General features: G+C 39.5%; 2 long non-coding RNA genes across 2 annotated transcripts in view; one reads left to right on the forward strand and one right to left on the reverse strand.

The window, feature by feature from the left end:
* Positions 1-6,593, forward strand: part of LOC137997724 (uncharacterized) — a 324,565-nt gene extending 317,972 nt beyond the window's left edge. Inside the window, exon 3 of the long non-coding RNA XR_011122559.1 lies at positions 6,446-6,593. This is a non-coding gene — a long non-coding RNA (uncharacterized lncRNA). The remainder of the gene's footprint in view (positions 1-6,445) is intronic.
* Positions 1-20,022, reverse strand: part of LOC137997722 (uncharacterized) — a 26,385-nt gene extending 6,363 nt beyond the window's left edge. The window contains exons 1-6 of the long non-coding RNA XR_011122554.1: positions 19,452-20,022; positions 18,876-18,951; positions 16,857-16,951; positions 5,476-5,553; positions 1,742-1,992; positions 1,340-1,423 (exon numbers count right to left, since the gene is read on the reverse strand). This is a non-coding gene — a long non-coding RNA (uncharacterized lncRNA). The remainder of the gene's footprint in view (positions 1-1,339; positions 1,424-1,741; positions 1,993-5,475; positions 5,554-16,856; positions 16,952-18,875; positions 18,952-19,451) is intronic.
* Between the last annotated feature and the right edge of the window lie 4,976 nt (positions 20,023-24,998).

Here is a 24,998-nt window from a genome sequence, read left to right on the forward strand (position 1 = left end):
TCAATTAAATTTAAGAAAGGCCGTGTACACATACTTCACAAAGTATTTATCTGCTTTTATAGAAGAATGGAATTTTGGATTTTACATAACAAATGGTTTGCAACCAGTGTTGCAAGACAAAAATAATAATGTGATGGTAAAGTGATCAATTCAAATTTAAAAAAAAAAACGTCTTAGTAACTGACACATAATTATTAAAACACAAGTCAGTCTGCCCAGGATTAAGCAAAATTGTTTTAACGACCTATGATATTGCTTTACACATATTGTCTAGCCTAGGGTAGTTGTAAACATCAAAGATTAAATCTACAATCATGGACAAAGAGTTGAGGCTAATTCCCCTCCCCCAATCCCATCTCTGCAAATGAGTAAAATAAGCCATTGTGGGGAGGGGGAGTCCTAATAGATGTATCAAGATTTACCTCACACAACAAAAGATAAAAATTGCTTTTTGTTATGGACAACTAGGAAGTTATATGATTCTGTCTGAGATTCTAGCCTCACAGGAAAGACCCTCGTCACATACAGTCTTCCCCCTTTTTAGTTATGGACACCAACAGAATGTGTTCCAAATGGAGCTACTTAAATCTTTAATCTTTGCGTCCACAAAGATTGCCATGACACTATGAGTTGAGGCACTCATGGTGCATTTACTTTGCAGTGAGGCTTGCAGTGAAAATTCAGTCAGTCCATCGTTCAACCAATTAATGATCTTTATTAACCTTATTATCTTTATTCCAATAAATGACATGAATGTGTCAGATACAAATGTAACTGCTGTACGTATGTCACTACAACATAGGAAATTAAATGACTTAAGTCAGTCTGTGCTCAGCATGGAAGTCGCTGGTGGAACATTTCATTTAAGGCAAGATTGAGATTCGCTAATGGTATTTATTATACATTGGTGTCACCAGCTCGATTTTGATTGGCTATAAGCACGCAGCTAATTCTTGCTTGCTCTGTTTCTCTTACGTCATACCTACAAACAATAGATTTTATATATGTAGAATTGACGTCATACCTACAGACAATAGTTTTATGCATGCAGAAGTGACGTGACCTAACACACTATATAGCTAACCAGCAGTTTGATCAGTTTTGTCATGGCGTTGCTCAGCTCAGGAATATGCATAATAAAACAATTATTGAATTCGGTTTTCGCATGTTAGCGATAATTATCAAGGCCTCAGTTTGTGTTATCCACCTCAGCCTTCGGCTTCAGCAGATAACACAAACTTTGGCCTTGATAATATTATCGCTAACATGCTCAACCTCATCCAATAATTGTTAATTAAAGAGCGGAAGAGGTTGTACGAGAAGACATTGATGAACTCACCTAAATTCTCAGCAACGTAGATAAACTACAATTGGTGGGGCTGCTGTCTTCTGCTCACTCCATTTCTTTTAAGCCAAAACAATCCTGAAAAACCCACACACTTGGTGATAAACAAGTCTAACTCAAGCCAAGAACATTATTAACTTCAAAGTGTCCAGCTTGTGAGTCAGAGCAGATTAGTACTTCGGGATTTCCTATGTTCAAATTATTTGTACTGTAGCCAGCCCAGCCATATCCATGCCATTACATTCCGTTTGACCGTTAACTCCGCTTTCCCCGTACAAAGGCGTATTTTGTTACAATATTTCTCAATTTAGGAAAACAGTCGGTTGAAACAATGGTGAAGGAAGCTTGTCTCCCTACTCTAAAGCTAAGTGGAAATTTGTTAGTTAAAAACATTACCTTGCGCAAAATGCAGTAAATGTTTTCTTCTTTCGGGCGATCTTAATTTGCAAACAGAAAGATCTTGGAGGCCTTTACAACGAAAATGAAAATAAAAGTGAAGGAAGGTTTCGTGCAATGGGTGTGTATTGAAGCAGATGCCGGCAACGAAGGTGCCTTTTCAGCTGGAGTCGGATCGGAAAATAGAGCTAAGCTTTTTGTGGCGGGAAATTTCCCTCTCAATGGTCTTCACTTGTCTCGTAGTATTTGTCCTGTACAGGAAAGCGAGATAAAACATTATGGTTCCTATCTGTGATGAAGAGAGATGGTCACGCGATCACATGAACATAATAAGCACATGACCAAAGATCATTATCTCTAAATGGCGGGATACCGGAGGGTCTCAATCGGGGGATAATTAACAATTAGACCCGTAGCCCGCAAGGTCTACGGGTCCATGATAACCCATGTGTGGAAGCCGAATGGGCTAGTGAATCCTGGCCCTTGAGGGCGAAGGATCTAATTGTTTTAGTATCACCCAACATTTTCCCAATAGTTTTGCATTGAAACCGAGCGCGGGGCCGTACGGGCCATATGATAATATGTACTTATTGACTGAGTGGGAGGGCCGGACGGGAAAATATTTGGCCCGAGGTCATGGCGTACGGACCGAGCGCAGCGAGGTCCATGCGCCATGGAAGACTATTGAAAATCCCCGTATGAGGGCCGTACGCGATCCTAGCAGGGCCGGACGGCTTTTTCCTGCCCAGCTCGCACCATCGCGTACGGCCCTCATAAGGGGATTTTCTCAATAGTTTTGCAATGAAAGCGCGCGCAAGGCCGTACGGGTCATATGATAATTAAACTTATCACATGGCCTTTTGTTTTTTTTTTCACAGCTGATGGTTATTTTTTTGCATTTTCACGCCTAACGGTTAACTTTTTTGGCAGTTCACGGCTAACGGTTAACCCTATTGAGACGCGGCCCATACTAATATGTGAAAGATTGTAAAAGAAATGACTAAGTTAAGTAGGCCTCTCGATTTCACCCTTACGACTTCCATTTCAATATGAATTCTCGTGTTTTTTGTTAGCCACATTGTCATAGTTAATAGGGAGTTTAGGCTTTGTTTAAATGGAACTGGGGTAACCCGGTAGGTGGAGTCCGAAAATAGCTCGCGTTCACATGCACTGTTACAATCGCGGGGTCCTGGGTGACCTTTCTCGAGGCTGCTTCGTGGTCGCCAAGTATGTAAACAGGCAAAACGGCAGGTGGAGGACGCATTTTGGCGGTTTATGCTTTTTTTTTTTCTCTCATTAGCTACTCTTGCTCAACTTTTCAGTGTTGTGGTTTCTTATTATCACTTTTAATGCTCCAAGGCCTTGGCCAAAGGCAATATATTGCAACACAAGCCCACCCCGGCTGGGCAGGTTACCCGGTCTGGTAGACCGTGCAACCGGCCGCCTTGGCGGACTACCTCACCTATCGTGTAAACGCGAGGCTGAAAAAATAAAAGTTTATGTGGACAGGCGGGTTACCCCACCTCCATGTAAAGACAACGGCAACGTTAAGGAATATGTCACTCCAAAATATAACTCAGCGATATCGCAAGTATTTTAGATTATTCTGTCTTGCTCAGTACACTACGGGCGAATAACTATCCTGTAGCTGTAGCTGTCGCCATTTTTTCGTGCCTCATGCTCATTCCTCCCCGAGAGAGACCCGGAATCATAATGAAGACAGAACCGCGCTCGGGCTCCTGTCCCGAAACGGCGGTTGGTAATAGAGCCTAAGTCCTATTAAACTTGAAAATATCAAAACAAGAGCTATTTTATTTTGAAATATTGTAATTTGTCCTGTGGAATTTTTCCACAGTCACCCCAAAGCTGTATTAAAATAGTCAAAGTGAGGTTGAATTATAGCTTGGTATATTGTACAGGAGTTTGCTTGGGGAACCTTGTGTGAGTGGTGCGTACGTCTCTCATTCGCTTCGTCTTAACTGCTTCTTTGTAACTGTTGTACTTTAACATTATTATCTCTCCTTAAAAATATACCTTGCAGCAGAAGTAAATTCGAAACATTTGGCTTTAGAGTGGTATCGTATAGCCGGTTTGGTGCTTGTCTGTCTAGACTGGATTCGATAAAATTGGAGCTAAATAGAGGGTCAGGATGGGGGTGCTGGAATCTCAGCTGTTAGCTAAATTTCCGCCCATTTCTCAGCTGTCAGCTAAATGTTTGGCCATTTCTCAGCTAACAGTTAAAAAAACCATCAGCAATTCTCAGCTATCAGTTTAAAAACAAATCATTTCTTAGCTAACAGTTAAATTTTTTGCCGATTCTCAGCTATCAGTTAACCCCATCCATATCCTCTAAATACCATGAGCAAGCCCTAAGCATAGTTTTAATTCAGTGACTACAATCTTTCATTCCACAAAATCACTCAGCAGGCCAAGATGAAACTCTCCGCAAAGTTTTAAAAAATTCTGTGTGGTGGATTCAAAGCTACCTCAAATTTTCAGTTATTTAAGGTGGCTCTGAATCGGCTACACAGAATTTTTTTAAACTTTGCCGAATGTTTTATTCTGGCATGCTGATTACATTTCAGAAATAAGAAATGGGGGTCACCGAGTTCATTTTTGAGATATGAGCAGCCAAAGCCAAAATATGGGGTGTTTTTGCAGGGCTTTCCTGTTGCCACGGTAAAGTTTTACGTCAAAACAATGATCAAATCTTTTTTCAGCAATAATTGGTGTTTGATGTGGTACCATAATATTGCTGTTAAGTGATAAAGTGTTGCAGTGTCAATCCTTCTAATAAGAACGTTTATCATATGACCCGTACGGCCCCACGCGCGCTTTCATTGCAAAACTATTGAGAAATACTCCAGATGCTTAAAATAAAATTAATTGTAATAAAATCTTCAGGGCCTACACGTATTGTAAATCGATATGTATGATCATGATTCTGTTGTATTTCCAGAAAGGCGATTGCCCTATAATATAATGCAATGCAATCCCGTAATGCACATCGTGACTCTTGTACTGTCTAAATAATCTGTCATTAAACCCTCGTTGATTAATGCCCAAGAGGCAGTGCCGCGGATCATTGGTATGGTCATGTATGTATGTATGTATGTATGTATGTATGTATGTATGTATGTATGTATGTATGTATGTATGTATGTATGTATGTATGTATGTATGTATTATGTACTGTAACCTACGTTATACGGTAAGAAGCCCTTGTTGTTTGAACATGTGTAACCACTAGCTCTAACGATGATTTGGGGCTGGACAATCTGTAAGCCAGCAAGTCATGCAAGCCATGCAAGTCTCGCATTTAAGTCTAAGCACCCATTTCCAATAGCGCTGATGAACAGTATTTCAATAAATATTTGACTCGCACGTTGACTCGCATGGCTTACCATGTTGGCTCTCATGATTCGCAACCATGGCTAGCATTACTCGCTGACTTGCACATTGTCCTCACTTGATGAGCTTTTCATGGTAAGTGAGGAAATTGTTGATTGTTTTATGAAGGTAAATAGTCTTAAATAGCCTAGACATTTCTAGACATCTTGGTACTCAATAGAAATAGTAGTAATTAAATTAAATGTTGAGTAAATGTTCCAGTTTTGATTTAGCTAAATTTTCAGAATTGTGCATTACTGTGCGGGTTTGACCGAATTGTGCAATCGTTCACCAGCACACCCTTTCAGAAGGCCTGACAAAATGGTACACGCTCTGGTACATACCTGCAATACATGTAACTCTTTAATTTACTTCAAAAGATCCAGATGGTTATCACATCTTAAGTTAAGAAGTTAATCCTCCTTTCAAGAAAATGAAACCGAAAATACAGGTAAACAACTACAGCCAAGACAACTTTAAGATGTCTTGCTCAATAGGCCATTTTCAATAATACCGTAATACTCTGTTTGTCCCTCAAAATTGAATAAGCATTGTTTCCAGTTTTTCTCTTCGGACTTACAATGAAACCGGCCTATTATATGTGCTGTTACTGTATCACAGAGAACCATCAAGAAGGTGGTCGCCGGGTAAAGGTAACATTTAGAGGCAATCAGTGTTTCTGTTGCTGTGGTTATTGCATATAGGCTACACAGTAGCTAACACTCATCGACCTCACAATTTTCCCCAAAAAATTGGCAAAATTGCGGTATTTTTAATTAAAAACGTTCTTTGATTAGATCCGCACAAAAATCCAATTGCTTTCCAGCAAAATTTGTCCAGAAATTTCCCGCAAAATTGGCAATTTTTGCCATGAAATTATCTCTGAAAATTCCGCAAAATTAAAGCCCTGTAATAAATTGGTGATTTGCAACCTGAGTCTTTCAAGATAACATAATTAATGGTGTGGTGTATGAAATATTTTTGGTGAACAGTGTTAATAGAGTTTCTAAATTTCTCAACATTATGATCAACACAATATTTTAAAGTTTGCATCAATTGAAGACACGAATATAGGCTTCCTGCAAATTTCACACCAGAAATAATACACTAAAAGTTTCTTGACAGCAATAATATTGTTAGCACCTTTCCCACAACTAAAAAAGTAAACTGCAAATCAATTTTCTTCAGCGTGCATGTTTTTCGTCATTTCTTTATATCGATCGCAAATGAGGTAGTTTTCTTTTCTGTTGGCATTTTCATTGAAGAATTTCTCCAAAACTAACTAGTTAACCACTATTTTTTTTTTAATTGCAGGCGATTCTGGGTTTGTTTCTGTGCGTTGTCATGGAAAATAATCCTTTTTCGGATTTTGCGTTTTTTTCCCACTGAAGAATCCATTGATCTGAGATCAAAAATCCGGTTTTGAATTTTCCCAAAAAAATGCACTATGGGCAGCCGTCACCGCCAAAAATACAAGCCTAGTTAATGGTTAAGAATAAACCGGAATGGTTTAATTGTCCTTTGTAGAACGGTTTATCAGAATTTGAAAAGATGTATTTAAAACACAAATGGACAAGTCATCCTTAGTGAAATGACATAAACAAACATTAAATGGTTTAGACAATTCAGAAACTGTGTAGATACCCTTGGTGAACTGATTCAGTGAAAACACGAGTGGTTAAGTGTTTAATGAAATGGATCAGTCACCTTATGCAATCATCGCAGTTAACACAGAATTGGTCAGTGCCAAAGACCACCGGTGTAACTATCCTTGTCAAAATGACAAAGTCAAGTCTTGAATGGATCAGCATACTTTGACATGATATGCAGTGAAACGGCAAACAGTCCAGCTTACCGTACATTGGTTCAGTGATGTGACAAACGGTTCAGAGTAGTTTGAAATGTCTTATTTTATCTGCAAATGGTTAATCGTGAACCACAATGGTCTACAATCTTGGACAGAATGAAATGGAACAGAAATGCCCCCTCTCCCCCAAATCAAGGATGAAGGTGCGTGAAGGCCAAAACGCGCCATTTTCCCATCACTGATTTTGGGGGGAGGGGTGGTCTCAATGTTCCATTTAATTTGTCCAAGATTGTCTGATTTGGTCAATTAAAAGGTCATATGTCAACACATTAATCATCCGAAACCACTGGCCTCTGACGCAGTCACGCTCGTCGCTAGTGTTGCTATGTTGAGATACTACATGGAAGATATTTTAAGAAAAGTGGAGCGTATAAAAAAGCCAAACCTAAATGAAAATTTGCCAATACGATCAAGAATAAGGGTATAACTCTACGTAGAATTGACGAAAAAAATGCAATCGAGAAAAAGAATACCCGAGGAAACAAAAGTAAGAGTTAGAGTTCCCAAGCTCACTACTGATCTTACTCTGAAAGCATTTCTGGGGAGTTAATCGATAAAACTATAGGGTCTATGTAGGTTCGCATCGCCGAGATTAAACGAAGCAATGGCAAAAGACTCAAGCATTAAAGTAGCGCTTTTAAAGCTTTGTAGAGCACTTGAATGGTTTTACATGACATTAAAACGTTTGAGGCACGATTCACGAGACTTTTTATACGATTAACGTCTGTTTTGAGACGCTTTTCAACGGTTAAGCACGGTTAACAAGCAATGGAAAAAAGTGTCAATCTGTTCTGTCACCTTTCTGGCCAGACGACAAAATCGTGAAAAATCGACAAAATTCGTTGCTGATAGCCCGCAAATCGTGCCCATCAACACTTTTGTGAACGTAAATCATGCTCTATTTTCCAGCGTGGAAAAATCAGAAGATAGATCAGGTAAATATCGCCAACAAATTTAAGGGAGCGCAAATGCAGTTCTTAAAAATTCAACAACTTTGCATATTCGGTATGGTTGGCGCACGGATGCAAAGTCTAAAGCGTAGAATGTGGGTAGGTTGGATAGTTGGATGGGGTAGGTAATCTGTGGTGGAAGGTTCGAATCCTCCTTACATCCGATTTCTTTCTTTTTGTTTTTCTTTTTTTCCCCAATAGTCTTATTCTCTTTTTTGTTTGCAATTTATGTTCTCATTTTATAGGCCTCCTGCTTTAAACGTAAATATAGCTTATGAAATTAATTACAGTCAACTCTCAGGTAATCGGATGATGTAACTTTTGAGCGAACGAGAGCAGATTTCGTGTCGTGATTACCCCATATACTACTGGTAACGCTAAGCAGGGGCTCATGGACAATCTTGGACAGAATGAAATGGAACAGAAATGCCCCCTCTCCCCCAAATCAAGGATGAAGGTGCGTGAAGGCCAAAACGCGCCATTTTCCCATCACTGATTTTGGGGGGAGGGGTGGTCTCAATGTTCCATTTAATTTGTCCAAGATTGTAGCATAACATTGATCGGTTTACCATAATGTCAAACGGTTTAGTGTTATCCCAAATGGTTTAGCGTGACGACAAATGGTTTAGTAGAAAGCGAAATGGTTTAGTGTTGCAGTAAATGGTTTGCGCCGGAACCGCCAAAAATACAAAAGTGAAATGGACAAGTCAAGATTGAAATGGAATAGTCAATGTGGGGTCTTACGTCACAACCCATACGTCATTAAGATAAATATTGGCGTGTATTTGCCCCAACGAGGTTCGTACCGCGAACTGCACAAGTGGGATCGGGAACAGGTTATTTCTACCAGTACCGCCTCGTTTACTCGACTCAGTGATCCTTATTCCTCTAAGAATCCTTCTTTGTTTTTGCCTAGTTTAGCTGGATTGGTAATTTTTCTACTCTGATCATTTTGCCGTGATATCGGCAAGTTATATACATGAATGTGGATCAAAGCAAAGTAAGCACAGCTAGGAGACATGGGCAGGCCGTGTTTTCCTTTGTCTTCAACTGTACGCTAGTTAGCCACTGACAATCAGTTTCTGAAAATGTGAGTTTCTGTAGAAACCTGAGCATATTTCTCTATCGTTTCAAGCCTTTCCTTGAACCTCTGAATTAAAGTTAAATACACTTGCTACCCGTTACTCATAAACAGCTTCCATGCCTTAAAACAATCAATCGCCTTATCACGAATGCTCTGGTTCAAAGTGTCAGGTGCCTGTCCCGTAAAACGATGCCTCTTAACTGTATGTCAATCCTTTTGTTTCAGGTTACAATTTTTATCTTCAGTTCCATAAATTCTAATAACAAAGGATTAATCATGGTAAGGTTTTTTTTTCCCCTCTGCATTTTAAATACCCTTCAATAGCCAGTTAGAATATGAAGAAGATGAAAGAGGATAAAGAAGAATTGCAAAGTGAAACTCCTGAACACGGCCTCATAACGACACTAAAAGAGTGGTATCGTTGAAAACCGCTGCACGTTTCTATATAAAGCAAAAGTGCTCATAACAATCAGCAATGCAGACATGTCAAGGGGCATCTACTTAGGTCAAACACTCAGATGGAATTGAAAGAAAAAGAAAAAAACACTATGGGACTCTCCTTAAAATTCCTGTCAGCGTTATCTACCCGCGAAAACGGCAGCGGTTTTCAACGATACCAATCTTTTAGTGTCGTTATGAGGCCGTGTTCAGGAGTTTCACTTTGCAATTCTTCTTTTATCCTCTTTCATCTTCTTCATATTCTAACTGGCTATTGAAGGGTATTTAAAATGCAGAGGGGAAAAAAAAACCTTACCATGATTAATCCTTTGTTATTAGAATTTATGGAACTGAAGATAAAAATTGTAACCTGAAACAAAAGGATTGACATACAGTTAAGAGGCATCGTTTTACGGGACAGGCACCTGACACTTTGAACCAGAGCATTCGTGATAAGGCGATTGATTGTTTTAAGGCATGGAAGCTGTTTATGAGTAACGGGTAGCAAGTGTATTTAACTTTAATTCAGAGGTTCAAGGAAAGGCTTGAAACGATAGAGAAATATGCTCAGGTTTCTACAGAAACTCACATTTTCAGAAACTGATTGTCAGTGGCTAACTAGCGTACAGTTGAAGACAAAGAAAAACACGGCCTGCCCATGTCTCCTAGCTGTGCTTACTTTGCTTTGATCCACATTCATGTATATAACTTGCCGATATCACGGCAAAATGATCAGAGTAGAAAAATTACCAATCCAGCTAAACTAGGCAAAAACAAAGAAGGATTCTTAGAGGAATAAGGATCACTGAGTCGAGTAAACGAGGCGGTACTGGTAGAAATAACCTGTTCCCGATCCCACTTGTGCAGTTCGCGGTACGAACCTCGTTGGGGCAAATACACGCCAATATTTATCTTAACTAGACCCTCCGTGAGGGTACACTGGGTTGCCTGTGGTACGTGCAGCCCCGGAGGGGGAGGGGGGGGGGGAGGGGGGACTCCCATATGGAACACACGGGGATGCTAGTCGGAAATTTTAAATTTAACCCCTGAAGGAGACCATCTGGGCGTGGCTCAAGCTTTTTGTGACTCCTAAAGGAGACCAATCTGGGCGTGACTTAAGCAAATTTTGACCTTGGCGGCTTAAAATATTGGCGCTTTGCCCGAAACACCCTAAGCGAGACCAAAATCCAAAATTTACACCCCTAAGCGAGACGGCGAGCATCCCCCCCGGGCGTGCAGCGTTCCAGGCAAATTGTGACTGGCCCACGGGCCGATTACGGGCTTGCAAAAACAAAGCAAAAGGTAATTAAAAAACCATATAATAAACTACTTACTAACCGAGCTAGCTCGAGCCGTACTGGGGAATATTGGCCCTGGGTCGTTTTTGCACGGACCTCGCTGCGCTCGGTCCGTACTGCCACGACCTCGGGCCAATATTTCCCTGGCAGTAAAGCCCTCGCGCTCGGTTAGTAAGAAGTTATTAAGGGGTCACCCAGAAGTCATACCAGCAGAGGCCCTTTGGCTCACAGGTCCTCACACGTTCGTACGACGAAACAGATCCTTTTCTGAGGTTAAAAACCTGGCTACTGGCCTAACTCTTCTTCCTACTTTCCCAACCGCGAGAAAACCGCGGTAAATCAGCCATCGCCAAAAAATGTTTTTTTTTTCTCAAAAAATATTTACGTTAGGGGGAAAAAATACATCATTTTAAAGCTAAGAAAATAAGCTTTCCAACAGCATATAACTTATTTACAGAAAACTGAAACATTTTATAAAAGCGAAAGTTGAACGAAAAAATTTAAGAAAAATAACAGTAAAATATGTTTTCTAGGCAAAATTTGGTCATTTTAGCGTTGATTACGAATTTTTGGATGCAAAACTAATATTTTCTGCAATTTATCTGCCTTCTTGGACATAAATTCGACCGAAAACCGATAAGGCACGAATATTTTTAGATTTTTAGGAATAATAGATAACGTGGTTCAATGCGTAATGTGATAATGCGATAAAAGTGTCAAATTTGCGACCCATTGCTAACGGCAACGGAAGCGATCGCATTACGAATAATTAACCTCTGTTGCCAAAAACCACTCAAATAACCGGTCAGTGTAAAACGCAGACTGCAGACTGCAGACTGCAGACTGCAGACTGCAGACCAGGGATAAAATGCAGACTGAGGGTAAAATGCAGACTGCAGACTGCAGACTGTGGGTTAATAAAATAATAATGAAAAAAGAGTTATAAGAGTGTTAGTAGCCGTTTGTACTTTCAAGCTGAAACCCCAACACAGCTCCCATCGCTTTGGTTGCCCCACCGCATGTTTTATCGAACTCTGTAAGAATTGAAGCTGTTTGAAACCTTGTTGTTGTTTGAAAAAGGACAGTTTCGTTAAGTGAGTTGCTTTTAGGCAAAGAAGTCACTACCCCGTAATTCATATGCCCAAGATACCGGGTTTTTGTAAGTTTCTTTTTCTGTCAAGTGTGATAAAGTTTGACAATGAAATGAGCGAAGTCAAAACAAAGATCACAATCGCCCAACTCTTGTTTATGCAAAGTCAAAATTTACTCTCCAAGACGTGTACGACGTTATTTATCACCAGGTAATTCCATCATTTTGGAAATAGCAGCTACTTTATTATTCATCTGCGTCACAAGTTTTCACTGATTTTGGGGCTCATTTTGTTGAAACTCAAGCACGCTTCCAACAGGCCTGTGAACCCTTCCTGCTTACAGAGCAATACTAAAAAACTTCTCCCATATCACATTTCAACCTTAAGCTCGAAAATTCAATACACAACATGATATTATAATTCACAAAGGCAGAAAATACCACAGAATCCTTTTCCAGCGAAAATTTTATTGAAACAAACAACATATTTGCTCTTAGAGGCGAAAACCTCTTCCTATTTGATTGCGTGCGTGAAGACAAGAAACTCAATTGTGTCAAATTACCATGTACTTCAGGTAAATACTGCTCACTTTGATTTCGTCTCGACGGGCGATAGATTGTTGTCGAAGTCCAGTACTCGTCGCTTTTGAGATTCATGCCTAGTTTATCCAACTGACTTTCCATTATTGAGCTCCATAAGGGTATATTTTGTTTAAGGATCCACTAAAACGCCATTCGCGTTGCATGACTTTCGACGCCATTGCAGGCTAAGTTAATGATTCTGCTGTGTCCACAAGAGAAATCTACGCAGTTCCACTACCCTCTCGATCCTAAGAAAATACGCGCAGAAGGCTCTATACACAAAGACACTACTTACCAGGGGAGTGACAGGCAAGACTTTTACCGACACGGAAAAAAAAAAAAACAAAAAAAAAACAAAACTAGACCCTCCGTGAGGGTACACTGGGTTGCCTGTGGTTCGTGCAGCGTTCCAGGCAATTTTTTTCAAGTTGGGGGGTCATTAAAGACCATTTAAGGCTCACCCAGAAGTCATACCAGCAAAGTCCCTATGGCTCACAAATCCTCACACGTTCGTACGACGAAACAGATCCTTTTCTGAGGTTAAAAACCTGGCTACCGGCCTATTAATTAATCATTTGTCAGAAAGAAGAAATTCCTGTCCTCTTTAAAAAAAGTGACACGCATTGCTTACGTGTGGTAGTGAAGTAACACAGCGATTTATTCCATAATGTCAACGGAGCTGTGTGTTTTCTTCCAGGAGATTCAAGTTGTCCTTGCGTAATATGTAGCTCTAACAGTGCACGATATTGTTTTGGTTTTGCCTATCACTGTAGTGCCGTGGTAGAAGTCTTGGGTAAATAGCCTGAGAGGACATGTGGTTACTAGCAAAGTACTGAACCCAGAAAGATTGAAGAAAATAAATGGGAAGTGAAAAACATTGTCTTCTGGGATGACATATTGACAGTTGTCTTTGCGTAATATGTATGTCTAACAGTACACGATATTGTTTTGGTATTGTCTATCATTGTAGCGCCATGGTAGAAGTATTAGATAAATAGCCCCTTGAGAAGACATGTGGTTACTAGCAAAGTACTGAACCCAGAGAGATTGAAGAAAATAAAAGGGAATCGAGAAACATTGACTTCTGGGCTGACTTGTTGATCATGCAACTTCTTTCTATCACACGTGCAAGCGTGCACTGACAGCATCTCACAGCTTTGTAAACAAAACTTGAAAGGTGAAGTTTATCCCTATCCGGCAGGGTTATTAACTGGATGGGCGACCTAAGAAATATATCACTCAGTAACAGAAGCATAGGACCGAAAATTATATTTTAATGCTATCAAATGCGAACCAAGCAAGATACAGATTTTGTTAGCTTGCTTTATGCAAAACAATTATTGATGTAAAAGTAAATAAATATGGATACACAGTTTTTAAGAAGAGCAGAAGGAAGTTTCAGGACGGTCGATCGAGAATAAAATATTTTGCCATCGGTAACAAAATAGGCCACTTGCACTAAGAGGTCATGCGACATCGTTTTTAAGAAGATGAAAGTTACATGATTTTGCCTTCGAAACACTATTAGTGGGTCATCTCTTAAACAAAATAATAGTGATTTGGTTTTTCAAACCCGCACCATTTGCTTAAAATGAGAAAGTCCGTAACTGGTCACGTGACCAAAACTTGATTTTTTTTAAATTATGAATTACCGCTTTCTGACACAAATTTTGCACTTGAACTTCAAGGAAAATGTTGAAAAGATGATGTGGTAACGTTTATGGCACACCTGAACTCAACTATTAAACATTTAACAAGATATAAGCAAAAGTAGTTTTGGCCGCCATGTTGGAGGGCAAGAGTATGCCCTCCAACATGGCGGCCAAGACAAATCATGCTACTTTGTTGAAAAATCAAAGTACCATAAAATATCTCACTTAAATGCGTTTCCTCTCAAATTTCGCGTGTAAGATAATTTTTATGTGTTCTGTCAATTTTTGGCAACAGCAAGATTACAACTCACTGTTTAAGGGAAGCATTGGTCACGTGACCTCTTAGTGCAAGTGGCCTATTTACGACATGAAAACAACATTAATTTTGAACCACGAATATAAAAAGTTACCATCAGCGAAAAACACTTTGGGAGATTTTAGTTGTGTTGTTGTAATTGTACTTTTCGCTGCACCGAGTAAATTGCACATTGAATTCAGCGGGCGCAGCGATCAAGTTACCGTGGCATGTTTACTCGCGAAACAGTGAAGCATCTGTGTTAAATGATGCTTAGATACCGGGTTTTTGTTTTTGTTAGTTTTATTTTTCTTTCAATTGTTATAAATTTTGACAAGAAATGTGCGAATTCAACACAAAGATCACAATCGCCCAACTCTCAGAGGTTGACCATTGTTTTTGGAAAATCAAAAATTTACTCTCCAAGACAAGGTTATTTATCACCAGGTAATTCCATCGTTTTGGTAATAGCGGCTACTTTATTATTCATCAGCGCCACAATCTTTTGCCGACTTTGAGGGTCATTTTGTTGAAACTAAAGCACGCTTCCAACAGACCTGTTTATTTTCGTGACTTATGCGCTACCACAAAAATTCTCCCCGTATCACATTTCAACACATGTATGCAAATTTACTAAGCTCGAAAATTACACAACATGATAAATTTACAAAAGCTGAAAATTTCACAGAAATATTTTCCAGCGAAACATTTATCGAAGCAAGCAACATATTTGCTATACGAGGCAAGAAACCCTTCCTATTTCAGTTGCGTGCGTGCAAGCGAAACACACAATCACAAAGCATATGCAATTAAATAAATTTCTGGCAGTTCACATCAAACCCTTTTCGAAAGAACCTTGACCGTACATAATAAAGCACAAAAGAGACAACAAGCTTTCATTCAAATAATTTTTCACTGTCACATTTCCAGTTTTTTTTAACTTTTGCAGAGTTGAGTACAAAATGAATGTTACTTGCCAGACAAACGGGCAAACTTTAAATAGATGCGACTTCAGTAAACACTGTGAGACAATACAGAGATCACAGATCTACTTGTGGTGTTCGATTCCTTCTCTGTCTTTGTTGCACCCGTAAGATACCAGAGAAATTTCCATTTGGTTTCAGTGTTGTACGTATCACCACCTTGGCGAAATATTAAAAGTACAGCTCATTTTGATTTCGGCTCGACGGGCGAAAGATTCACGCTGTCGAAGTCCATTACTCGTCACTTTTAAGATTCCAGATCTTTATGTTTCACCTCCTGTCTTGACGTTCCATTCTTGAGTTCCATATGGGTATATTTTCTTTAAAGATGTACTAAAACGCCATTCGCGTTACAATGACTTCCGACGCCATTACAGGTTAATTGTGCAGAGCAAGCTGCGCATTACCCAGCCCCCTCAAACCTAACAAAATACGCACAGAAGACTCTATGCACAAACACATCACTTAGCAGGGGAGTGACAGGCAAGACTTTTACCGACACGGAAAAAAATACTAAAACGGAAATCTACCCATTTTCCGACTGGGTTTGGCAACCCAGTAAAAAAAAAAAAAAAGAAAACAAACAAACTAAACGTAGACCTCGACTGGGTTTGCCCATAGGCAACCCAGTAATGACGTATGGGTTGTGACGTAAGACCCCACATTGACTATTCCATTTCAATCTTGACTTGTCCATTTCACTTTTGTATTTTTGGCGGTTCCGGCGCAAACCATTTACTGCAACACTAAACCATTTCGCTTTCTACTAAACCATTTGTCGTCACGCTAAACCATTTGGGGTAACACTAAACCGTTTGACATTATGGTAAACCGATCAATGTTATGCTAGACCATTGTGGTTCACGATTAACCATTTGCAGATAAAATAAGACATTTCAAACTACTCTGAACCGTTTGTCACATCACTGAACCAATGTACGGTAAGCTGGACTGTTTGCCGTTTCACTGCATATCATGTCAAAGTATGCTGATCCATTCAAGACTTGACTTTGTCATTTTGACAAGGATAATTACACCGGTGGTCTTTGGCACTGACCAATTCTGTGTTAACTGCGATGATTGCATAAGGTGACTGATCCATTTCATTAAACACTTAACCACTCGTGTTTTCACTGAATCAATTCACCAAGGGTATCTACATAGTTTCTGAATTGTCTAAACCATTTAATGTTTGTTTATGTCATTTCACTAAGGGTGACTTGTCCATTTGTGTTTTAAATACATCTTTTCAAATTCTGATAAACCGTTCTACAAAGGACAATTAAACCATTCCGGTTTATTCTTAACCATTAACTAGGCTTGTATTTTTGGCGGTGACGGCTGCCCATAATGCACCCTTAGTCTTCTGGACTGAATTTACTGGTGGCACAAAATTGTGATTTAAAGCATTAACAAAGAGATTTGGTGATGGTTTTTAAAGAAAAGTCTGAAAGAGGTTGAGAAAAATTAATATTGATGAATTCACCTAAATTCTCAGCTGTAGAAATTAACCTTCAGACAGTTGGCGGCACTGATGCCTTCTTAATTCTCAATCCTTTTCTTCTAATTGCCAAAACAACCCTAAAAAACAAACACTTATTGATAAGCATGTTTAACTCAAGACAGGAAAATCATTAAGTTTAGTAGTAATTCCGGAAATTGGAGGACAATTGGTTGAAACAATGGTGAAGCTTAAGGCAGCCTGTCTGGAACAACAACATATTTTCACGCAGATTAATTACAAACTACAATCTTGGGCAAAACTCTTGGGAAAAATTCTAGCTTAAGCATCATTTGGCACGCACTCACAAAATGTCTTGGTCCTTCCCCCCTTCCTCCCATACCAATGTTGGTAATGTGATGCAAAATACTGTGCAAGCTCCTTTGGTCGCTTTTTAAAACAACATTGGAACGTGGGGAGGGGGGAAAGTAGAAAGAACTTACTCTTTATTGCACAGACAAATTAGAGCGTCACATTTTCCCAACGAGTTTTGTCCAAGATTGTAAATATACCAAAATGAGAAAAAATTACAGCAGTCTCATAGACCCTTTGCATAAATGGCGCCCAAATTTGAATAACAATACTTGATACATCCTTAGCCTCGTGTTTGTGTTTCAAGACAAAGGATTTTTCTCATGAATGTGAGGCTAAGGATGTGGTGTCGAGTGTCATCGGACGAGGGGATTTTTGCACGCGCGAGGCTTCAAACAGCTTCAATTCTTACGGAGTTTGATGAAAATCCGGGTTTATAACATGCGGTGGGGCAACCAAAGCAATGGGAGCTGTGTTAAGGTTTCAGTGTGAAACTTTAATATCGTTCGCCGAGTTAGAGACTCGAACACGACCCCAGGCAGGTATTTGGGGACGAGTCTGGGATTTCTTTTGCTCTGCCCAACTATGGGTACACTTGCGTAGGTTTCCGCTCACCGTATGGAGGCTCAGTGAAAAGTTGACCAGCCGTGTCAAAATTCTTTGTTAGTGAGCCTCGAAGGAGTTTCAAAATTTGAATATTTTTCGCTGTTTCTCAGCAATGGATACTCGCTGGACCTTGAAACTTTGTCAAGGAGAAGTACATTTATCCGTGTAGTTATCGCCGGAGCTTGAGCGTGACTGATGCCGGAGAAGTGTGATTTTTTCGGCGAGATCTGAGGTAAGTTAGAAATTACTTTCCAGCCTTTCCTTTATTTAGGTACGAGTGACAACTCGGGAATTTGAGAAGTCGCATAAATCGCATTCAATCAGGCAAAAAAACACACAAAAAGCAAGTAATTCACCACGACAATAAAGTAAGGCTTTTTTATTGAGAACTTTTGCGGGTAAATATCTTTTTCAGTCTGTTATCGACATTCCCATACAAATCCTTGTAATTGTTTACCTTCCGACTCTGGGCCGCCTGTGCACGTACATGCTCAAAGTAGATCAAGTGAAGTATGTAAATATACGTTGGGGGAAAATGAGAAGAAAAGGGAAAAGACAAGAGGCAACTTACTTTTCCCTCTCCTCTCTTTTTCTCCTTTTGCTAATATGAAAGACAGGCACATCTGGTATCAATTTCTTCGGTCTACAAAATGCTATTCATTAAGAAAATTAAGCCGACCTTGAACACACAATTGGACTCAATACAGTGTACTTGCCAAGCCGTTTGAGTGACCTCCGTTTTTCATTCACGCGTAGCTTAGAACTGTTACCATCTTCGTTGAATCTTAGTACTCTCTTACTCGTTTTATTTCTGATGACGTTCGTTGTGCAAAGTCGAAACGTCTTCGTTTTTTTTTTGTAGTTTTCTAGTTTCTTCTGGATTTTAAGAACTTTTTAGCGTTAAACCTTCGCATCAAATAGTATTTTAAGTCGTTCTTATTCGTATTTCTGACATGATATGGGAGAACCACTGGTTGAAACAATGGTAAAGGTTACCTGTCTCGAACAACAACATATATTCACGCAGATTGAACATTACTAAAATAGACGCATAAGAGTTGTTGAAATTTAGTTTAATATCCTTACCTTGCACAAAATGTAATGAATGTTTTATTCTATCGAGAATGATCATTAATCTGCGTACAGGAATGTTCTTGAAGGCCTTAAAAACGAAAATAAAAGTGAAAGTGAAAGTTTGACTCAAGCATCATCAGTATCATGAGTCACGCGATGCTAAAATACTGTGAAATGTTAGAGAAAATTACACTTCTATTGACGAGGCCATGGTAAAACGTGTCAGCTCGATTAGAGAGGATAAAATGATCTCTATTAAACACATAAAAACAGTCTATATCTTTTCACGAAGGTGCCGATGCAAAATCAATAGTACTGAATTATAGACGACAAGGAGAAATTCTCTTGAATGGATCTTATCCTCTTAAAGGAAAACCACATGCATAATAACGGGGAAATCTGTAATTTCAACTGACAAACGTAAACTTGCTGCAATATTGCCACAGATCAAAACGATGCAAGAGTCTCTGTGAACCAACTAAAACTGAATAGCGTAGCTCGTTCGACTGATACTTAGCTCTATGGCTGAATTATTTGCAAATTGAGATCGGTTTAGTTATTACACTAAATAAAATATAGAACACAAACCTTCCTCCAGATAAAGCCGGATTCTCACAAAAAATCAACGCCCCTTCCTTCGCTTTCGCGAGCTCTATAAATGGTTGTGGAATCAACAGGAAGCGTATATAAAAGCTCCAAACCGCACCCAGTCGGTGTGACGTCAACGAATGACCTTTTCTTCTTGGTGTCCTGATTGAGAATCGCAAAGACCTTGCTAAGTAATAGGGTAAATCCTTTTTCGACAGAGAAATTTCTCGTAGAATTGTCCTGTACTGTACAGCGACATTGGCAAAGAATGAAAAAACCTCATAGATTGCCTCTATCTACTTCATCATCCACACCAAGGACCAATCACCAGAGATGATCACGAGATCACTTGAACATAACACGCACCTCACCAAAGATCGAAAGATACAAAGGCTTATTGATTAATTAAAGGCTTAGATCAAATCCTTGGAGCTTCTTTATGGCATAACAAATGCATGTGTTATTTGTTTTTCTGCGGTTTCGTCTTATGCGCGAGTTCTTGATCACGGAGGAATGTTTATTTTTCGTGGTGGAGATTGGATCATCAAATTACAGTGTAACCTTGTTTTGAAGTGTATAAGCATTCTTGATAAATGATGCAAGATCTCTTTTTTTTTTTTTAGTTGATTTATTGTGTTTTGGAATACTGTACTCAAACCTGCACAGACATTCATTTTTGTAAGATTTTAAAATACCGTAAGTTGCCAAATACACGTACGTTCATTTGCTGTCGAAAGGTTGGTTGAGACAGTGATGACGGCAGCCTGTCTCGAACAAAAACAACGATGATCTACGTATGATCTTCGAAGTTGCCGAACTGAATTTTCCAGTTTAATATGCTTACCTTGCACAAAATGCAATGGATGTTTTACTCTATCGAGAACGATCACTAATCTGCGTAAATGAAGCTCTTGGCGGACTTAAAGACGAAAATGAAAATGAAAGTGAAAAAGATATTTTTGAAGTTTCACTCAAGCACGATCCGGTATGATGGGTCACGCGATAAAAAAAAAATTACTGTGATTATGTTAGAGAAAATTACAGTTAAAGTAAACGAGGCCATAGTAAAACATGTCAGCTCGATAAGAGAGGATAAAATGATCTCCAAAGAGATAAAAACATAGTCTAGATCTTTCCACGGAGCACTACTCAACAACATTGAATTAAAGACGATCAGGAGAAATTGTCTTGAGTGGATTATCCCCCCTAAGGCGAACCACATGCATGATAACAGGGAAATAAACTAACCAGTGCAAACTTGTGCAATACTACGACAGATCGAAACTATGCACGAGTCTTTACGAACCAGCTAAAACTGAATGGCGTCGCGCGTTTGACGGATACTCGGCTCTTTGAGCGAATCATTTGCAAAGCGATATCGGTGTCAGTGTTCAGTTTAGTTTATGCGTTAAATAAAATATACGACACAAACCTTCATCAAGATACAGATTCTCACGAAAAATCAACATTCCTGCTTTTCCGAGCTCTGTCAGTTCTGTCATCAACATGCAGGAAGATATAATGGCTCCAAACCGCACCCAGACAATTAGTGGATAATGTCAACGAAGGAGATCCTGATTGAGAATATATGGGAGTCGTAAGGACCAAAAATACAATGTACAAGAGTTTTAAACGATTCAAACAAAACAGAATTGGTTTACTTCTTGTCTACAAGATGGCACACTCACTTGCAAATGATGCAGCCAAAATACAAACAGTTTAGTCTTCTTTGTCAGAATAGAACAGGCTAAAGAAAAACAGTTCAGAGTGAGACCAATCATAAATGAACTGATGGTGACTTATGTTAACAGGGAACATGAAACTGTTTAACAATCAAGAAAAATCGCGTTCAGCCCACCTTTCACCTGCAAAAGATTCAGACAAATGCAAAATGAGATAGCTCTAAATGAGGAACAGAACAGCTCTAAAAATAAATCGCTGATCATTGCATCAAAAGATTCAGAGGTTTATCAGACAGTTTAGTTAAAACACTGGATAGTCACAGTAGCTTGAAGTGGCTTTTTAGGTTGGCAAAAATTGGCGTAGCGTGACTTCTGTGACTTCAACCTAAACAGCGATCTGCTGGGGACATGACGTTGTCAATGTGAAATTTGGCGCGAAAATAGAAGCCTCTAGTCTACTCAAGCTAGAGCCTTCAGTGAAAGTCTCAACATCGTCTGAAAGCTTTTCGGTTCGTTGTTTTGTTCCGGTAAGTTCCTTCACTTGAGCTTTCTTGATTTGATTTTTCACAAAGCGAGCTGTGTTAAATCAAGTGGTTTGCTAATTTTACCTTCGGGCCGGAACTATATCTCACAGAAGGATTATTATCTTCTTTATGTTGACGTCTGCATCAGAGCACATTTGATCATTTGATGTATCAAAAAGATCCGGTTCAAGCCATCTTGTCATGTTTTCGGTTCCTTGACAACTCATACATTTTAAAGAATGCCTTTTCGTTTCAAACATGACATCGTCACTGAGGCGATGATTCAGAGTTGACCATGAATCAAGGCAATAGGCCATCGCAAACAACGTAACCTTCATCAACGCGTGTTGTAGCCTCACAGGCAACACATAGTGCGTGACCGGCTGAGGGATACAGTTTTTCGTTTGTTTTCACGTCACGCAATGAACATTCAGACCTGTTTTCCGTTGTTTGTAGGCATTGCACTCAATATGCATCCAACGTTGTATAATGGAATTTTGCCAATATTTATTAGATTCCCTCAATGAAATAACAGAACAACAGCTTGCTTTTTCAAAGGTGGGAAGTTTTCCTGTTTCTGAGTTCTAATTGATAAAGCAAACGCGATGATTTATGCGGTGGATAACGTTATCCATCAACGTTCTTTGAACAACCGAGGCCAGATGGATAAACTCTCTCCTGTTTACCCGGCTATGGTGTTCAAAGTACTCTGAGGCCACTATATCACTCTTTTGCGCAATTTGTTGCATTCCAATAATAAAAAAATGCATTGGAGGTTTCGTTTCCTGCAGTAACTGTTTGTAATTTGTGGTTATTCCAAGAAAGCACAAATTTTGAAAGGGCGTCTTTGATTACGGGTAGGTAAATGGAGTGAAAACAAAAAAGCTGCTCCTCTATGTCCGGGTTTAGACGCCCACAGTCTTCAAGAGATCGGAAAAGGTCGTAGAGAGGGAATAGAAATAACTGGTACACATGTCGCCAAAACCTCTCTATGAGTGAATTGTGCGCACTTCTTCGTGTAATGAAGCTTCCTTTCCCGGAACCCTTAGAAATGTGGTTCAACATAAAATGCGCTTCATCTCTGTTTTCCAACCTCACATTACCTCTCAGTCTTGATGGCAATCCCCATTCAGACACTGCGCCCTTAAAAAGATGCAGGACTGTCTCTAAAGTGTTATTTGTACTGCATCTTAGGTGAACGACGCAGCGGCTGTAACCGTCAATGCAACCGCGAACTACAACCGTGATTTGTAGGTCACGGTTGCATTGACAGCCTCGGTTGTTGAAAGAGTGGATAACGCTATCCACTCGATAAATAAACACCAGCAAAACCAATTGAGTTATCTAGTGGATAGTGAATTATCCAGTGGATAGCGCTATCCACAAAACATACAACTGGGGCCTGTTCAACCCCTTGACTTACATTACTTGGGAGACCCTTTGTACTTTATGATTTAGTACAACCATCCACTGATCCCTCCACCCTCTGCGTTTTATGATCAAGAGGATAGGGGAGTAAAAACTGCAGACAATGATCGATTAATGAGAAACAACTATAAAGCTTGGTTGGTTAGTCTGTGTGTTTTCCATTGACGACTTAAACAGGGCGGATGTTGACTTTATTTAACGGGTTTCCTAAAGTTCTTTTAGGAGGAGCTGGAAGTATATGGTGTTGGTGCCAGAAGCACTTACTGTTGCCTCGACAGGGTGTCTTTCATATGCAAACTCGTCGGCCGTTTCTAAGGAAATGGTATCGAATGCCCAAGGAGAAGATCCATGGGACATTGCACCATATCTTTATGCAGCTGAGACAATAGATAGGCTAAAAACATGAACCATGCACGTTTCGCTAATTCAGAGCAAGATACGAGTGTATTCGTTAATCTATATTTAAATATCAACTTGCATGCATGTATGCTTTTCACCGATCTATCATCTTGTGTTCGATGAAGACCCTGTCTTGTCATGTATGCAGCAAAAGAGGAAGATAATCTATAATTTCTTTTTTTTTCCATTTAGACCACGGTCACGAAACAGCAGTTAAAGTAACATTTGCGCGAAGTACTTTAAGGACGGTGGCTACTATTGTTATTGCGCACACGTTCTGCGCATCTCGAGATACTTGAGTTTCCTATCGGTGATGCTCACTAATACAGGGATATTTTTGCACGGTTTAAAACTATCCGGATAAAGTAGATCTTAGTAAGTAGTCTTCGTATCCAAAAAGAAAATTGGGGGTAACCATACATTTTTGAGAGATAATCAAGCTTGAATTTGAGAAAGAACGCCTTACATCGCTTTGTATTTTTCATCTGTTCGGATTTCCTAGCTGAAAGTCTAGTGATCCGAAAATTATAGGGATCAAAACTTACCTTTTCGAAAATTTCAGCGAAAGAAAGGGTTCCCGAAAATTCTAGGTGACTTTCTTAGGGTAAAAATCTGTTAAAAATGGGCAATTATACCATTTTTTAGATGTTAGATGTTCGAAAATCCTAGGACAGGCAGACAAGCAAGAAATTTACAAAAAAGGTTCCGAAAATTCTAGATCTCAAATCGTCTTCCGGACAGGTATTTTCCGAAAATTGACGTGGGGTGCCCCTGTTCTCCAGGGGCGTGGGCGTTGGTTTAAAAATTCGCAGTCGAATGTGCGCGCCGACCGAAATCTCAACTCAGTCTCTCGGATATGATTCATGATGTTCATGATGTCAAACTCTCGACGAAATGACAGTTAAAACTTGGAGAGTTTCAGAGACATGGACTTCGACTGGGCCCCGTCAGTTTTTCCCTTTAGAATCTTTTCCCACATATAAAGCAAACTTGTAATTAGGGTGTTGATACCAAATATATATTTTGCCGCTCTAAATTCGCCACAATCAGCCAAAATTGAAACAATTTTACCCACGAAAAAGCACACAAACACTTTGAAAAAGAAAGTGTTGACGTTGACTTACAGAGAAGCCCGTATCCTTCACCAACTAGTTGAACTTCCGTAACATGAGTGGTTCCCTAAAAGCGAGGTTTCTCGGAGAAATGGTTAAATCTGTGTCACGTGCGGATGCTGAGATTTTATATTTTGTGCGAAGAAAGTGTATCAATTTTCTTGCGTTTGAGTTAAAATATTAACAGTACTAAAACGATTGTAATTAAAGTGATGTTTACAGGAAAAAGAAAACAAAAAAAACATGAAATCTCTTTCTCTTTCAGTATCACATTCTTCTGGTATCAAGTCGATACCAGAAGACTGTGTATGCGTTCTCCTCCGATAAAGATAACTGCTCAGACTCAGTCAACGAGGAGTAAGAGAAAACAAGATTATTTAGATAGATTATCAAGAAAGACCG

The sequence above is a fragment of the Montipora foliosa genome, chromosome 3 (assembly GCF_036669935.1).
Source record: "Montipora foliosa isolate CH-2021 chromosome 3, ASM3666993v2, whole genome shotgun sequence".
NCBI classification, from domain to species: Eukaryota; Metazoa; Cnidaria; class Anthozoa; order Scleractinia; family Acroporidae; genus Montipora; species Montipora foliosa.